Here is a 15,750-nt window from a genome sequence, read left to right on the forward strand (position 1 = left end):
TACTTAAGTCGTGCTTACCCAGAGACTTGCCGTCTACTGTATCGTGGTGAGCCGCGATGGCAGCGACATACACCTTGGGGGTGGAAGGGGACAGCCTCCCCTCCAGCCTCTCCTGTAGGAACAAAAGCACTGACCTAACTGCGCACCTCTGTGGGTCTTCAGCTCGGGAAGAACACCAATATGCGAACAGGCACCACTTTAGGGCGTAAAGATGCCTGGTAGAAGGGGCTTTGGCTTGGTTGATTGTGTCTACGATGGTCGATAGTAGACCGGCTAGCTCTTCCGCGTCCCGTCCAAGGGCCAGACGTGGAGGTTCCAGAGGTCTGGGTGCGGATGCCAGAGCGTGCCCCGTCCCTGAGAAAGAAGGTCCTTCCTCAGGGGAATTCGCCAGGGAGGGGCTGTCGCGAGAAGCGTGAGATCCGAGAACAAAGTCTGAGTGGGCCAATAGGGGGCCACTATGGTGCTGCAAGGGTACTCCTGCCCGTAGAAAGCAGAGGTCTGTCCAGGGTTTGAATGTTTGGCGGCAGGCAGTGGTGATCATCACACGGTGCGTGCCGCGGAGCCATGCTCGTCTCGGGACTCGAGTCTGAAGCCAGTGCTGAAGTGGTTTCATATGCATCAACCCCAGCGGAGGATGCCATATACCCCAGGAGCATTTGGAAATGTTTTAAAGGGACCATAGGGCCTGGCTTGAAAGAAGCGAGGCATTTTAGCACCGACTGTGCACGCTCGTTGGAGAGACGTGCTGACATTGAGACTGAGTCTAACTCCATGCCGAGAAAAGAGATGCTCTGAACCGGGGCGAGCTTGCTCTTTACCCAGTTGACCTGAAGTCCCAAACGGCTGAGGTGCTTGATCACCTGGTCTCTGTGCGCGCATAGTAACTCTCACGAGGGGGCCAGGATGAGCCAGTCATCGAGGTAGTTGAGTATGCGGATGCCGGCTTCTCGGAGCGGGGCAAGGGCTGCCTCTGCGACTTTCGTGAAGACGCGAGGGGACAGAGACAGGCGAAGGGGAGGACTTTGTACTGATACGCCTGGCCGTCGAACATGAACCATAGGAAGGGTCGGTGTCATGGCAGAATCGAGACATGAAAGTACGCGTCCTTCAGGTCTACCGCTGCGAACCAATCTAGATGCCAGACACCAGTCAGAATCTGTTTCTGGGTGAGCATTTTGAACGGGAGTTTGAACAGAGCCAGGTTGAAAACTCGCAGGTCCAAGATCGGTCGTAAGCCGCCGCCTTTCTTGGGTACAATGAAGTAAGGGTTGTAGAAACCCTTCTTCATTTCGGTTGGAGGGACAGGCTCTATCGCATCTTTGAGTAAAAGAGGGGCGATTTCCGTGCGCAGGGATTTGTCATGTTCGCCGTATATTGCGGAAAAACGGATGCCCGCAAAGGGGGGCGGAGGCCTGGCAAACTGAATTGCGTAACCAAGTCGAATGGTCCGGTGCAGCCAGCACGACGGGTTGGGCAGTGAAAACCATGCCTCTAAACTCCGTGCTAGCAGACAGTGGCGGCAGGTTTGCGGCAGGGCAAGATGTGTGAAATAGCCTCCGTCTGTTTCTTCACCATTGAGGACTGCTGGGCGGAGTCGTCAAGTGGTGTAGCCGAATGGACGGAGCTGGGAGACGGGAGCGTTTGAGAAAGCGTGCTTTGTCTACCTCCTGTACTGCGACCAGGTCCAGTCCATGTGTTACGTTTCCATACCACAAGGGTGGCCATCGCCTGTTTGAGTGCAGTTCCTGTGGCACGTCAAAACAGAACTACCCAAGTGCAAATTTTGAAGTGCCTTGGCCCGGTGGACTTGCAGGAGGGGACCATGGAGTGCAGGAGGGAGCGGTCTGGGACCGTTCTACCGCCGAGGCTAGCGACAGCGGAGGAGCGAGGAAGCTCGGCTTACTCAGCTCGTCATGCACATCCAGAAATAAAGGAACCGGGGGGGCACGGCTGTGAGCGGCGCACATGCCCGCGGAACCAATTAAGCCCGGGGAAGCATAGCGGACCTCCGTGCATCAGGCTCAGACTGGGCGAGCAGACCCGAAGGTGGCGGCCCAGGCGAGTTATCCGCATCAGACACCGCTGTGACGCTCTCCGATGCAGTGGTGATGTCATCATCCAATGTCCGGGAGCTTGAGGGACCGGCCGGCCGGCCGTTAAGCGGACCGCACTCATCCCGAGCTCGGGAGAAGCAGGCAAGTCTGCCGGGGAGGCGGGAGGTTTCGAGGGGATTTACCCGGCGAAAACGTCCCGTTATTCTCCCCTCATCGCCCGCGGCGCCTGCCCCAATTCCGTAGGAAGGAGGCAAGGTGCGGGGGGGCGGCTGAAGTGGCTTTCTCTCACTACAAGAGAAAGCAGAGATCGCAACGCTGCCCCGGCTATGTTCTCACACTGAAAACATAACCCATTGCAGATAATGCTCATCCCGAGCTAGGACGGAAACAAGCAAGCGTGCCGGGGAGGTGGGGGGTATCGAGGGGATTTTACCCGGCGAAACGGAGCCTGTCATTATCCCCAGATCGTCTTCGCCCGTGGAGCCTGCCCCAATCCCGTAGGAAGGAGGCGAGGCGCGAGGGTCGGCTGAAGTGGCTTTCTCTCACTACAAGAGAAAGCCGCGACCGCAATGCTGTCATGTTCTCGTACTGAAAACATAGACCATTCATAAAAACACTGCCTGCGTGTGATCGCAACCCAGGTACGCGAGGCAGTTTTTATGACCATCAGAGGTGGGAAGAAATCAACCGCATCCAGAAACTACATAGGGGCGGAAAAAACATCTTTAAAAAGATGCGTCCAGAAAAGGATGTTCAACGGCGCTGTGTTTTGCTCTTTTTAGAGCGAAATTACTCCTTTAGAATAACTCTTTCGAGTTGTCGAAGCGCCCAGGGGCAACAATGCACAGCTGTGCAAGGAAGAAGAAAGCCGCTGTTATGCGCCGTCGAATCCAACAGCATGCAGAGCGTCAGAGGATTAAACAGGAATTGGTGTGTGACATGCAGCAGACTGCATACACGACCATCGGCTCCAAAGACATTTTCTGAATGAACTCCCGTATTTGCCCGCTTAAATACCCGTATATCTGGGGCGGGGTATGCAAATACCATCTGCCAACTTCTCATTGGCCTTTTTTCATAGATCAGAGGCATATATCGGCGCTCAAGAGAGACCCCTAGTGTCGCTTCTCCGACACAACGTGGAGAGAGCAACAGAAGGGGAACTAGATTGTGAAGCACTGTCATCAAGTTTGAATTAAATAATATTAACTCAGGTTCAAATAATATAATTTAATTTTAAAAGTCAAAATACTGATGAGTTTCCTTATTATTACAGAGTTTTCACTATAATAGCTAATAGTGTTGTTTTTTTGCTATACAAAACATTTCTGTTCCCCTTCTGTCACTTACTCGACATTGTGTCGATGTAGTTAGTGACACTAGGGGTCGCTCTTGAGAGCCCCAAAACACCTCATATCTTTGAGAAAAGGCCAATGAGAATTGACGTTTGGAATTTTCATGCCACTCCCCCCAGACATACGGGTATAAAAGGGAGCTGGAATGCAGAGTTCATTCAGATTTTTTATTCGGAGCCAGCGGTTGTGTACCAGTGAGCTGAAATCCACTGCTGTTCCATTCACCTCTTCAAGAAGCGTTTGCTGTTGGATATATGGCGCATTCCAGCGGCTTTCTCTTCATATGCACACTAAGTGCAAAGTACGCCCCTGGGCGCTTCGACAGCGCTAAAAGTGTGTATTTCTCCTCTAAAGAGTATATTTCCTCTATTAGAGCAAACACATTGACGTTGAACGTATTTTTAAAGACGCATCTTTTTAAAGATGCCTTTCCGTCTCTGTGTAGTTCCTGGGAGTGGTCGTTACCTCTCCACCTCTGATGGTCACGATCGCTGTCTCACGTGTCTGGGTCATGATCACATTGAGGAAGCGTACGTGGATGGTTCATGTCTTCACTGCGAGAACATGACGATGGCAACGTTGCGGTCACTGCTTTCTTTCTACCGGGGGAAAGCCACTTCAGCTGTCCCCCCCCACTGGCCCTTCTACCTACGGGTATGAGGACCCCCAGTGGATGCTGAAGGTGATTCGGGGGCTTCAGTGTCTACGGTTCCGCCGGGTAATCCCCCACGGACCGCTCATTCCCAACACGCTTGTTTGCTCCTGTCCAGTTTTGGGATGAGACAGGCAGCTCACCTCAGCTCGCATGTCGCAACTCACCCATCACCTCCTGCTCTGGAGTCAGTGGCGACTCAGGTCGCTGTGGACCACTCACATCCCTGGCAACTTCAACGCCACAGTAGATGCACTGTTGTGGCAGATGATGCTCAGGGAAGAGTGTGGACTCCACCCCTGGTGGTCCAGCTGATTTGGAGTCAATTCGGCATGGCACAGGTACTCCCTGGAATCCTCCCACTACCCGCTCTGGTTTGCTCTGATGGGAGCCCCCCTCGGCCCCGAGGGCTGTGCAAATACATATTCCCCCCTGTGAGCCTACTTGCACAGACCCTGTGCAAGGTCAAAGGAGGATGAGGAAAAAGTCACACTTATGCCACCCTATTGGCCCACCCAGACTTGATTCTCAGACCTCATGCTCCTCGCGACAGCATCTCCCTGGCAAATCCCCTGAGGAAGGACCTTCTCTTTCAGGGACGGGGCAACATCTGGCACCCACGCCCATACCTCTGGAACCCAGCCTTATTGCTGCTGTGTCCTGTGCATGCTTTGCGCATCTACTTGGATCGCACGCAGAGCTTTAGACATCCTGAGCAGCTCTTTGTCTGCTTTGGTGGACAGCGGACAGGGAATGCTGTCTCCAAACAGAGGCCTGACCACTGGATCGTGGACGCCATTGCATTGACCTACCAGACCCAGGCTGTGCCCACTCCCTTAAGGAGTGTGGCATCCTCGTGGGCACTGGCCAATGGCACCTCTCTAGATGATATCTGCAGAGCTGCGGAATGGGCAACAATCCATACATTCATGAGATTCTACAATCTCCGGGTTGAGCCGGTTTCGTCCCGTGTTCTTTTAGGTATGAGCAGGTACGTTTCGAACCAATCATATCACTTCAGAAGACATTAAATAAACAATTTGAGTCATAAGGATTAACTTTTTACTGCCTTTATGTCATTTTGGGAGCTTTACAATTTTGGACCCATTGACCATATGTCTATTAAAAAAACTTTCTGTGGATTTTTATTTACTTTCAAAGAAAGTGATATGAGCTTGAGATGACATGAGGGTGTGTAAATGATGAGAGAATTTTCATTTTTGGGTGAACTATTCCTTTAAAGCATCTTTACATTTTAGAGACATCTGAAATGTTGATGATTTTGTGTTCTGCAGTTGACAGGTTCTCTGTTCTGGCATTCCATGTGACAGAGGGCAGCACAGTGATTTTGTCATGTCATTACTTAGTAAAGCACCATGGCCTGAGCCACGTCTGTTGGGGACGAGATTGTGGAACTTTCTGGTGCAACGACATCATTGTACAAACAGATGAGTATGGCATCAAGCTCATTGGAGATGTTCTTTCAGGCCAAATGGACCTGGGGATCCAAAGGCTACAGAAAGCAGACAGTGGGCCGTACTGCTGCAGAGTGGACATAAAAGGCTTTTTTAATGACAAGAAGGTGTCTTACACTTTGAGGGTTATGAAATGCAAGTGGGACAAACGGTTTTTGGAGATTTTATTTTTAAGTTGAACAAATGGAGTGGTCCATATCTAGTCTTTGAATGGGAAGGGTTGTAAATCTTGATGTATTTTTATTTCTTAAGCACCAATTACTATACCACCAACATCTACCACTCTGCTTATTACAGAGCCACAAACAGGTGAATATTGCAGGGATTCACTTCACCCCAATATCTTCAACCAAATGTTGTTCCTAATTCGTATGACTTTCATTCCTCTGTGGAACACAAAAAGACATGTTAGGTGGAATGTTAGAGATTGACAGCCTACAGAAAGAGCAGTATTGGAAAAACCAGCATGAATTACCCTAAACATTTCTCATCATGTGTTCCATGGAAGAAAGAAATCATACAGGTTTGGAACAACATAAGGGGAAATAACTTTTTTGGCATTCATAGCATTTTTGGGTCAACTAGTCATTTAACAAAATTGTCTCAAGTTGCACAGTAAGCATTAAGCTATTTGTTTTTTCTTCAGACCCTTGGTATTTACCAGTCAGTCAAACCACAATACATTATATGATGAATCATCAGATCATTGCAGTTTCTCGATTCTGCTACACAATGCTACGTCTCAAATGTCACAGACCCTTGTGGTTATAGTTGCCATTTCTCATGCATCAACCAACATGAGCGGCAAAAGTAATTTCCTGTGTTCATTCTGAATTTCATAGTGTTACCGCTGTCAAATCAATCCAGAGGAGAAGACCCATCACTGTCATTTCCTGGCAGAATGTCACTCATGTGCATTCTGGAGCGATGGTGTGTTAATGGTGCTCAAACACTACACTGAAGAAAAAAAAGTAAAAGTTTGCTTTTTATGCAAGCAGAAAATATCACTTCACATCTGAATCAAACGGAATACATTAGATTACACACACACACCAAATAATAATAATATTATAATTTTAAGGGTTAGATCAGGTAAAAATAGCTCCTTAAGCTAACTGCAGGTTACCAGTTTTTACAATGTACAAGGGTTCTGAAGGTGTTCTCTTTGTACACAATGATCAGTTTAATCAATAGTAATCATAGCAACCATTTTAGTAAAAATAATGAAATAATTAAAAAATACTTCACCACTGCCCACATTCAAATAATAAGTCTCCTTTGCTATTGTTTTAATTTTATGGGAAATTTAAACATTATCCTATTTGTAACACTGTGAGTCATTGTATCATTGTCAGCATATATACCTTTGGTATTTGTGGTCATAATGAATGGGAAAGACCAAAAAACAGAGCAATTTTCTATGTCAGATACAATAAATAAATCAGCCAAAATGCCAGACAGAAATTACAGGGTGCGACTCTAAAACATCCACTCACAAACAAACACACTTACACGCACACAAAAATAAACTTGAGCTTTTCTTACATTTGTCAAAAATAAATAAATTAGTCACAATGCTAAACACACACTCAGAAATGAAGGGATGAGATGATAACACACTCACAATGCAGAACACACACACACACACACACACACACACACACACACACACACACACACACACACAGAGAGAGAGAGAGAGAGAGAGAGAGAGAGAGAACCAAGGCATCAATAAGTGGAGCTCTACAGCCTCTACAGCCAAGTCATCTGTTGATCTATTGACAGCAATCTGACAAAAGACAAAGACAAAACTTTGAAATTGCAAAATGTTTACTTCGATTCTTCTGTACTCTATACTATAAAGTAAATTACATTTTCAGAAATTTCTGTTTCTTGATGTTGATTTTCTTGACATTATTATGCATTTACTTTGAGATATTCAATTTTTATGTTTGAAATAAATAATTTATAGAACATATCTTTGTAACACTATGGTCAGGTTTGATTGCAAGCATAATCCAAGGAATAATTCAACATAAGGAATAGTTAAACCAAAAATGTAAATTCTCTCATCATTTACTCACCCTCACGCCATCCCAGATGTGTATGACTTTCTCTCTTCAGCAGAACACAAACAAAGGTATTTAGAAGAATATTTCAGCTCTTTTGGTCCATATCATGCAAGTGAATGGGTGCCAAATGTTTGAAGCTCACATAGGTCAGCATAAAAGTAATCCAAAAGACTCCAGTTGTTTAATCCATATCTTCAGAAGCGATTTGATAGGTGTGGGTGAGAAACAGATCAATATTTTAGTAAATTTCTAATTTTTAGTAAATTTCACTTCTGGGCAAAGAAGAAGAATTTCTAGCAAAAAAAGACATAAATATTGATCAGTTTCTAACCACACCTGTCTTATTACTTCAGAAGACATGGATGTAACCACTGGAGTCACGTGGATTACTTTTATGTTGCCTTTATTTTACCTTTATGTGATTTTTGGAGCGTTATAATTTTGGAACACGTTCACTTGCATTTTATGAACCTACAAAGCTGAGATATTCTTCTAAAAATCTTAATTTGTGTTCATCAGAAGAGAGAAAGTCATACACGTCTGGGATGGCATGAGGTTGAGTAAATGGTAAGAGACTTTTCACTTTTTGGGTGAACTTTTTCTTTAACTGCAAAAACTGACACATCAAATAAAATTTTAAATGTTAAACTTTGGTAAATAATAGTTTGATAATGTCTAAATAAATATCAGAATGCATATCTTGTGATAAAATATAAAATTAGGTTACAACAAGGCATCAGACTACACAGTAAGTGACTACAACCATCTACTGGCTTTTACTGGCATGACATGGTTTTCAAGTCATGTTATTTATGTTGTTCACCAGATGGCAGCAATCTGCCTCCAATTTATGTCACATTCTCATATTTTCTTCATATTTCAACTTTTAGAAGTGTAGGTTCTGATTTGTTTTATTATTATTAATAATTTATTTGTATATGTAAAGTAATGGTAAAATGTAGAAACGTAAATAAGATTAAAAAAAAAAAATAGCATAACATCCCAAAGGAAGTGCAACATTTTATTGTTCTTACTTCAGAGAAGAAGAAATTGTATCATTATCATCTTAAAAAAGTGTTACACATCTGACCCTTCCAGTCAAAAATGACCGCAAATAATATAAGGAGGTGACATTTTTTAACACCATAGGATTGATAAATTGAGCTCATTTCAAAATGAAAATAATAATAATACATTTCCACAAAAAATGTACAACAGTCATTCAACAAAATGATTTTTTATGCCCCCAAATCTGGCCCTTCTGTGCTGAATTTCTGACAAGCACCACAATGTGGCAATTATTCATGCCCCCAAAATATCAGCCCACACTGTACCTTTGATGCCACATTCCTGGTGATTTCAGGCTACATTTGCAAAAAAACAAGTTAAAGAATACTGTTTTTATCTAATACTTATATTTAATACTGTTAGGGTTAGGAGTATACTTATGTAAATACTATACGGATTTTACTCATGTCTTGCCTCGCACTGGTCTGCATGTGCTCAATAGTAGTTCCAGGCACAGCCACTGGGAGCAGTTCAGAAATCTGGAAAAAAGTCAGATTTTAGGAGACAAAAAGTTAAACCTCATGTTGTCTATTTCCCATGATATGGAACTCTTTAAGTCCTGAATTAAATATGTGCGGCTTAAAGTGATGAAACCTTTATATGTTTGTTATTTAAAGATGGAGGAGACTATCTCCAGAATCACACTTCAGATAAACATCCCCCTGCTGTCTCTGTCTCTCAGTCTGCTACAGCTCCCCTTACGGGCAATGGCCGTGTTGACCTTCAAACATACGTATAACATGTTTGCTTAACAAAAGTGCCATTAATGATAAGTTAAGTATCATATGGTGTCTCACAGATGTAGTGTATTCTGAACTGAAATAACTGATCATCTGTTTCAGGTGGGTATTATGGGAAGGTATTAGACAGTGGTTGGTAAGTTTTTGGTAAGCTTTTTACTTTGCAAATACCATAAAGCTCTTTGTAACGTAATGCTATCACAATGAATACTGTGTGTTGACCCTTTAGCTTCTCAAAGGAGCCACGACAACATTAGCTATGAAATAAGCACCAGAAGACCAGTGGAGGAGAACATCTACACACTGGAATAGAAGCAAGACCAACCTCTCTTTATAAATAAACACACACATGCACACACACACACACATTGCAGGCCATTAATAATATGAAGATTTTGTTTTGATTTTGGAAGAAAAATATGTTCAAAAATGAAAATGATGTTATCATTTATTTACCCTCATGATGCTCCAAATGTGTATGATGAGATATTTAGCAGAATATCAAGGCTTCTCTTTTCCATAATATAAAGTAAATAGAAACTGGGGCTTTCAAGAAAAAGTATCATAAAAGTAAACTGAATACAGGTAACAGCTGGTAAAGTGTGAACCTTAAGCCTAATTATCTGTCATTATGTATATATTCTTTCATTGCTAGAAATCAGCATAGCACCACCTGATGGAAGGAAACCAAAGAAGAGGACTCTGCCATCTTCTGATTTTTTCATCATTTTATTTGATTGCGTCCATTAATTGTTAAATCCAGTGTGTATATGAATATCACAAAATGTTGTATTTCCTGGACATATACATTTTACAAATATAAAACAATACACCAGAAATCCTGTAAATGGAAATGACAATACTTTTGAAAATATCTCCAGGGCCTTTGTGACTTAAGCTCTTCCAAACACAGGTGAGCAGAAACAAGCTTTTGTTAGAAACCATAGAATTGCTCTGGAAAGAACTGTAGTGCATGGTGATGAAACATTACATTCCTGCAGTTTTACATCTGGCACAATCAGTGTAAAGCTAGAACCCCAGCTAATATGGCCCTCAGTTTGATCCTAGGCATGAAGAAGGAATCTTTTTCCTCTGTAAAAATCCCCTGCTCAACTCCCCATTTAATTTCGTGCTGGAATGCCAGGGGTGTGATTCAGAGTATGACATGAAGAAAACCTTGGGAGTGTTCTGGAAAGCCCCAACTTTACCCCTCTGCTCTAACCCGTTTATATCCTCTACATGTCTATTTCAACAGCAGCATTCACATTAAAGTTACAGTGAAGAATAAGACATGAAAGACTTGTTTTCCTGTTGTCCCGTTCATTGACATTACATGCAGGGTAAATACAGGTAAAGTGGGACACTTTTTTGATAGTTTTTAATTGGATGATATTAATGATATCCAATATAAACAACATCCTCAAAGGAGCATTGCTTCAACTCTAGAGTTTGAGCAAAATTAAGTGGGACTTATGTTCAAAATACATTGAAGATGGCTGTTGCCACTGAGTTATGGGAAGGAGCGATGTCCTTGCAAAAGATCGGATGCTGAAAAGGATGATGAAGTCATTGGTGAAGAACATGATGTGGTTTTAGCAGATCAGTCTGTCACAAAGTTAACATTTATGCATTTGCATTTGGCAGACGCTTTTTATCCAAAGCGACTTATAGTGCACTTAACAGATCCTGTTCTAAATGGTAAATGGTCTGCACTTATATAGCGCCTTTTTAACCTTAATGGTATTCAAAGCACTTTACGCTGTGACTCATTCACCCATTCCAATGACTGCCATTGGGAACAACTTGGGGTTCAGTGTCTTGCCCAAGGACACTTCGGCATGTGGAGTCATGTGGGCCAGGAATTGAACCACCAACCCTGCAATTAGTGGCTGAAACGCTCTACCACCTGAGCCACAGTCGTTCACAGAGCCACATTCTACTCTTCTCTATTGTCCTATCCCTCAGGTGTATCTTAATGTGCACTTGCACTCATCACTAATGGAACATTTATGACCACAAATGTCACAAACAAAAGGCTTTTCACCAGTATGAATCCATATATGTGTGGAAAGGAGATCACTTCGGCTTAAATTGCACCTGCACTGGAAGGGCTTCTGGCAATATGGAGTAGTCAGAAAAGTGGCAGTTGCAGCTTTCAACAGGACAAACATCTTGCAAAAATGGTTCCCATATTTATGTGTGGAACGGGACCTTTTCTGTGTAGTAAATGCCTTGATTGTAGACAGGGATGTAAGGAGAACTCTTGCTGGGGCAAGAGATGGTTTGATGCTGGGGAAGAGTCTGGCATGAGTGGCGAGTGGGGAGCTCCGCCCCTGTTCCTTTCCTCCATGGAGGTGCATGAAGAGCTCATGCGTTCGTGGCAGGCACCTTTCTCTGCCCACACACAGTCCGTGCGCTCCTTCACTCTCACTACCCTTGATGGCGGGGCGGCAAGGGGCTATACGGATAATCCCCAAGTGGACCAAGCGGTTGCGGTGCACCTGTGCCCGCAAAGTGCCACCACTTGGCGGAGCCGCCCTAGGCTCCCGTCCAGAACCTGTAGGCTGACGTCGTCACTGACGGCTAAAGCCTACGCTGCTGGGCCCGCCGCTTCCGCCTTGCATGCCATGGAGCTCCTGCAGGTGCACCAAGCCAAGGCACTAAGAGAACTACACGAGGGTAATCCTGACCCGGCACTAATATAGCAGCTGCGCTCTGCGACCGACTTCGCCCTACAAGTGACGGATGACACGGCGCGCTCTCTTGGGCAGGCGATGTCCACCCTGGTGGTCCAGGAACGCCTGCTTTGGTTCAAACTTGTCGAGTCGTGAGAGACCAACAAGGTAGGTTTCCTTGACACCCCCATGTCCCACACCCTAGACACCCCTAGTGTCAAATCATCGACACAATGTCGAGTGTGTGACAGATAGGGACGTTGTGTCCCTCTTGCCACAACACTGAACCAACCGCTGAAATGGCTGGGTCTTTGGCTCGGCTCCTCAGTACGAAACCTGAGTGTGTTTGCAACGGCACTCCTTTTATACACGTATGTCCGGGGGAGTGGCATACAAATTCTCATTGGCCTTTTCTCAAAGATCAGAGATGTCTGGGAGATGTCAAGTGTTTAAAGAGTTGTTTCAAGTTGTGAGTCAGATTTCAGCTCCTTGTTTGGTGCATAACATACATAGATTGTTATTATTCACTCATTATATTATAATAGACCATGATGTTCTTTAAAAGTTACAACAAAGGCATCTTTACACAGCCGATTTAAGGCTGCTCTGTGCCAGCTCAAATGTTATTGTAAAGATGCAATTTAGCATGAAAGCCAGACTAAATTATGCTTGCTCTGACCCACCTCAGCTCCTTCAGTATCAAAGGCAGTTCTGGTGCTGCTGTGGTTCTGTGTAAATGAAATTGTTCACTGCTCCAGAGCAGGCTTTAACTTTGTTGTTGTCGTCATCAAAGAGCATACATTTCATAATTTTGTTTCATATTTAAAAGTATAACTTTTTCATTTCATATTTCTATATTCATGATTTTATATTTAAAACATTAATCCTGTAACATTATTTATGCAATTGAACAAATGAAGTGCTCACAAACATATATTTGCACAACTAAATCACTGTGCTGTGCATAAAGGGTGTCCATTAAAAATCCCCTAATAAATTGTCAGTGTTGTTGTTGTGACCTACAAATGGCCCACTGTGCCAAGTGCTAATCAACAGCTGATCTAATACAAAACCAACCATAACAAGCAAGATCAAAATTTACAACTTATTAAAGGTGCACTTTTTGTGTAATTTTTTCCTCATTTTAAAAGTTTTACTTATAAAGAAATTGATTGTAATTTTGAAACATATCTATAAAAGCACGAGCACTCACATGAGATGAAGACACCAGTCATATCAGTAACCTTATAAAAGCTGTTTTAATCTACATGGAGAGGGCTCCTTTAAGTGTAAGGGCTTTTAGTATTTGTGTACTTGTGCTACTAATGTAAAATTACATTTTAACTCTGTTGTTTTCATGGACAATAGTCATTGCATAAAATTAAAAACAGTAAAATATGGAATAATGGAGAAAACATCACAAACATACCCTAAAAACCCTATTGTATCTGCTCCGTTTATTATTATTATTCCATATTATTTTCCCAAATGAATTGCATTTTTGAGGGCCTAAACACACTCAAAAACTCATGAAACTTTGCACACGCATCAGAAGTGGCAGAAATGTACATCTGATATGGGTTTCAGAATTAGGTGAAGCAAATTGGCTCGATAACGGCATCTATAAACATTCAACGATGTGCACTTTACGCTACAATTCACCTTCACGTATGAAAATTGGTATACATGTGTAACATGCCAATACCTACAAAAAAGTCTCTTGGACCCATGCCCTAACTCAATGGGAAATCAGCCATTTTTATTTTTCTCTTAAATTTTTGTTCAGTTGTTACCATTTCCAGGACTCATACTTTAACAATCTTCTCCAAGAGATTTCATCAGATCTACTTCATATTTGGTTAATCTAATCTATAGGCATTGGCAATGCTAAATAGCAAAGCTTTTGAGTTTTCACTGCACGGCGTGGCCGTGACAGTCTGACAAACTTTGATACAATACAATCTCCAATCTGCCCCAAACTTCACATGTTTGATAATAGTCCCGGCCTGTATACATCTACGTGCCAAAATTCAGTTATAGTCATAGTGCCACCTACTGGCAACAGCCAATTCCAGGTCTTGTACTTTAACCATTACCTCCCAGAGATTTAATCAGATCAACATTATATTCAGTCAGCCTTAATCTAAAGTCCATGGTGATGTTAAATTGCAAAGCTTTTGAGTTTTCGTTGAAGGGCATGTCCATGGCGGCCTGACAAATTCGACATGAAACAAGTCACATTTTTTAGGCTTAAACATGCTTGAAAACTCATAAAACTTTGCACACATCTCAAAAAGTAGCTAAAATACTGATACTGGTTTTAGAATGAATTGTGGAAAAATGGCTCAATAGCGCCACCTACAAAATTTCAACGAAGCAGCCCTCACGACACGTTTCACCTACACATACAAAATCAGTAGGAATATGTGATGTCAACACGTACAAAAAAGTCTCTTAGAACCATATCCTAAACCCAACAGTAATTCAGTCATTGTGATTTCTCTCTTCAATTTTTGCTACCTAGTCATTGTGATTTTTCTCTTCAACTTTTGTTACCGCCACCTACTGGCAACAAGAAATAACATGTTTTACACTGTGATATGCTCTTAAACGCATTTAAGTACAAAAAAATGCAAAGAAAATTGGAGTGACATTCCCCTGGCACAGCAGCCCCAACGTGCACCAGGGTGCAAGGGCCCGTTCATTGCTGCTTGCAGCTTTAATTTTGAAATAGAATTTCAAAAGAACAGAGGGGAAGAAGCCTTAGCTTTTATGATCACACTAAAAAACTCTTGTTAGCAACTCTCAACATCTTTCTTAATGCTGTGAATTATTTCAGCTAGGGCTGGGATAAACGATTAATCTAGCGATTTATTTTTTCGATGCATCGATTAATCTACCGATTAATTTTTTTCAGTCCGATTCGATTCGATTAATCGACTTAACCGGTAATACCGGTTTCATCGGGGGTGGGGGTGTATAAAATGTAAAAAAATAAAACATTTGCTGGGAGTTTGTTTGACTGGCGATCTGATCAATCAATCATAATACGCCATTTTTGTCCGACAAAGTAGTCAGGAGAGAGAAGATTAACGTCGGTGGATTTGAATTTGAATAATGGATTGTAGGCTACTGTACTGACATCTTTCCGCGGTTAAAACAACAGTCCTTCTGATGTAGGCTACATTCATGTTTAGCCTATTTGATGCTATAAATTAACCAAGGAATGGTGATCGGTTCACGAGCAGCTTTAACTGAGGCAATCTGTCACGACACATTAAAGAGCCACAAAATAGTAGGCCTATTTATGGTTTAATTTTCTTTGAATGACCAAATTTGAAAGTTGAGACTTTATTAAATGTTACCTGCTTGGTCCTGTCTGTCAGCGCGTTGTCAGTGTCCTCTATGTATTTTTCACGACATTCATAGCTATAAGCGCATTATTAATAGCTATAAGCGAAAACTTTAGGCGTCGACAACGTATTATAGCCTACTCCAACATCGAGTGCAAAGTGGGGAGTTGAAAAAAAAAACTTACGGTGCTCTGTCATCTGCAGTTGCTCCCGGGTTGCGCCTCTTCAGATGCTGGTGCATTGCCGTGGTGCTACAATGGAAGGCCATCTCCATTTTGCAAAGACGACATATCACGGAATTTTTTC

The 15,750-nt window shown here is 43.0% G+C and overlaps 1 pseudogene; it reads left to right on the forward strand.

Annotated features, from left to right (window-relative positions):
• The first annotated feature begins 5,177 nt into the window (after positions 1–5,177).
• Positions 5,178–9,728, forward strand: LOC127627329 (hepatitis A virus cellular receptor 1 homolog; annotated as a pseudogene).
• Positions 9,729–15,750: the final 6,022 nt, after the last annotated feature.

The sequence above is a fragment of the Xyrauchen texanus genome, chromosome 34, assembly GCF_025860055.1.
Source record: "Xyrauchen texanus isolate HMW12.3.18 chromosome 34, RBS_HiC_50CHRs, whole genome shotgun sequence".
In the NCBI taxonomy this organism is placed as follows: Eukaryota; Metazoa; Chordata; class Actinopteri; order Cypriniformes; family Catostomidae; genus Xyrauchen; species Xyrauchen texanus.